Raw genomic sequence first — 2,810 nt, 5'->3', positions numbered from 1 at the left:
CACCATGTGTCAAATTTACCTCTATATAGGTTCCTCTCTGATAATGGGAAAAAAGATTGATTCTTTTTCATTTAAATATAAATAAATGATATCACATTAGAAGTAAACCAAAAACCAGTCCGTTACTTCACATGGTACTGAGTAGCTGTTACTTAAGTTGCAAACTCTACAGCTAGCTACATGACAGATGACTCTGATGTTTGTTCCCTTGTCAAAAGTTTAATTGTTATTAGGCGGGTCTCATATCCTTCTTTTTTGGACCCCCCTACTTAGACCATGTGTGGCCAGCTCAAGGCTCCCCCTAGTGGCACAGCTGCTGTTGCTTGATGACTTATCTATTCTCTCTGGAGTACCATGGGTAGTTCAAATAGCAGCATTCTCTTAGGGCAGGGGAAGCTGCAGAGGGAGCTTCTGGCCGGACATAGCCACCTGTGACCCTGGGGCTCTGGGCTTAACTGAAACTTCCCATTATTGCTTTGTTGCACGCTGGACACTGCCAGGTACCTGCTGCTTGACCTCAGTTTAAATAAGGGACTTCAAGACTAGAAAGGATGGCTGTTTTCAGTTTATTGCATGAAGGAGTTATACTAGTCCAAGTTAAAAGCGGACCCCAAATGGTTAAATTATGCAAGGTGTGAAGTTTTTAAACTTGTGACAAGGGAAAGGAGGAAATTCTACTCATTGCAAGGAAATCCTCACTTAAGCTTTAGTGAGCTATAACCACTTAAAACCCATGAACCTTCAACTGATCGTCCTTAGCCTGTCCAAGCTCTACCAGGAACTGACATATGTTCTTGTGCTGGTCACCCTGTAGCTGAATTACTTCTCCATATTCTGGATGCTTAATTACAGTACCATTGCCGGCAAATTTCTTCTTAAACACCTTCAGTAGTTTCTTTTTATCATAATAGTCAGTGATCCGTTGGACAGTAGTAAGGGTCTTCCTGCCATTTCTCTATTGAATTCTTTATTTTTTAAAAATGTTTTTATTGTGAAAATACTGTACAGAGGGGTTACAATTACATGAGCAAGGTAATGAGTACATTTCTTATCAAGCATTGTTGCCTCCTCCTCTTTTTTCCCCCTTCCATCCCTTCCCTCAGATCTCCACAACTACATTCCTGCCCCCAATAGCGTCTTGTGCACCTCATTGTGCAATGTGTCCACCTGAATCCCTACTTAAACAATTTGTTTTTTTTTTTCCCTTCTGCTTCCCAGATTATACCAACATCAAATACAGTGAAAACAGGGGTTATACCGTGGAGGAGGGACATACAAAGCAAAAAAAAATGTGGTACTTTATATATACATTAGAAACAATAGCAAGCAAGAAAGAAAAAAACACTTAGATATAATCCTTGGAGAGAGCAGGAAGCAGGTCATCACCCTTACTTGCATCAGCAAAGGGATCGACAGGGTGAAGGTTCTGAATAGCAGACAAAGGATAAGATTCCTTTTCCTAAATTATATTAAATGAAGTAAGCCAGGCCCAAAGAAAAATAAATACCATGGTTTTCCTTATTTGCAATATATAGTATATGTCTGAGTCAAGCAGAAAAGTACAGATAAGGTGATGTTAGGGAAATGAACCCTAAGATATGTATTCAAATGGTTTTTTTCTTTCATGCAATTGTTTCTAACACATTTATAAGATTATTTCTTTGTTACTTTGTATGTCCCTCCCCCACAGTATAACCCCTGCTTTCACTGTATTTGAGGTCAGTATAATTTGTGGAGGGGAAGGAAAAAACAAATAATTTAAATAGGAATACAGGTGGACCCATTGCAACAATGAGATGTACAAGTCATTTTGTCAAAAAATGAACTATATAACTTTTGCCCGGGAGTTGGGGGGTGGGTGGGGTAGAGAAATGGGAAAGAATAAGAAGGGGAAACAAAGGAGGAGGCAACAATGCTTGATAAGAAATGTACTCATTACCTTACCCATGTAATTGTAACCCCTCTATACGGTATTTTCAAAATAAAAAAATAATAATAATAAAGAAAAGAAAAGATTAATTACGTGAACCTAAAAAAAATTTAATGAGCCAGTTTGCCCAAGGGTATAGTGGGGAATTTCAAAGAAAAGGATAAAATAAACTTTAAAGACAGATGATCTCACTGGTAATCAGGAAATTCAAACCCCAGAAGACTTGACGACATACATAATCTGCCAGGACTCAGGGTTGGCAAGTCTGTGAAGTGATGGGTATTTCCTTAGAGTTCTGGTGAGAACTGAAAATTGGCTTGAGGACCTTGGAAGAAACCAAGGCTGCCAGGTAAAGTGGGAGATGTACCTTTTGTACATGGGTTGCCACACAACAACTCCTTTCCTGGTTATACAAGCCTGAAACACCTTGCTCATCATCTCTAGAAGAGGGAAACAATAGCCATCATCCAGAAACAGAAGACACTGGAAACATCTCAGGGTCTATCCCAGGAGAAATAAACTGTCCTGCATTCACAGAAATGGAATGCTCTATGTAACAAAAATGAATTACAGCCATATGCATTAATGCAGGTGAATCTGAGAAACATAATGTTGATGTTCAATAAACCACTGAAAAATCTAGGAAGTATAATCGCATTTTTATAAACTTACAAGCTGCATTATTTGTATTTCTGTCACCCTAAAGAAAAACAAAGAAGATACTAATACTATTATTCTGAATAAGCTTTCATAAAGGGAGAAATCCAGACTTCAATGTTACTGAGAATGTTATTTCTTAGGCCAGGTAGTCAGTAAGTAATATTCATTTTATTATTTGTCAGTAAATAATACATCTATATCCAAGATTCTCATTTGTCTA

At 38.0% G+C, this 2,810-nt stretch overlaps 1 pseudogene; it reads right to left on the bottom strand.

Annotated features, from left to right (window-relative positions):
- Positions 1-724: 724 nt before the first annotated feature.
- Positions 725-2,810, bottom strand: part of LOC106000737 — a 3,487-nt pseudogene continuing 1,401 nt past the window's right edge.

The sequence above is a fragment of the Dipodomys ordii genome, unplaced genomic scaffold, assembly GCF_000151885.1.
Source record: "Dipodomys ordii isolate 6190 unplaced genomic scaffold, Dord_2.0 Scaffold237, whole genome shotgun sequence".
Lineage (NCBI taxonomy): Eukaryota > Metazoa > Chordata > Mammalia > Rodentia > Heteromyidae > Dipodomys > Dipodomys ordii.
This window is presented reverse-complemented; position numbering and strand designations above follow the sequence as displayed.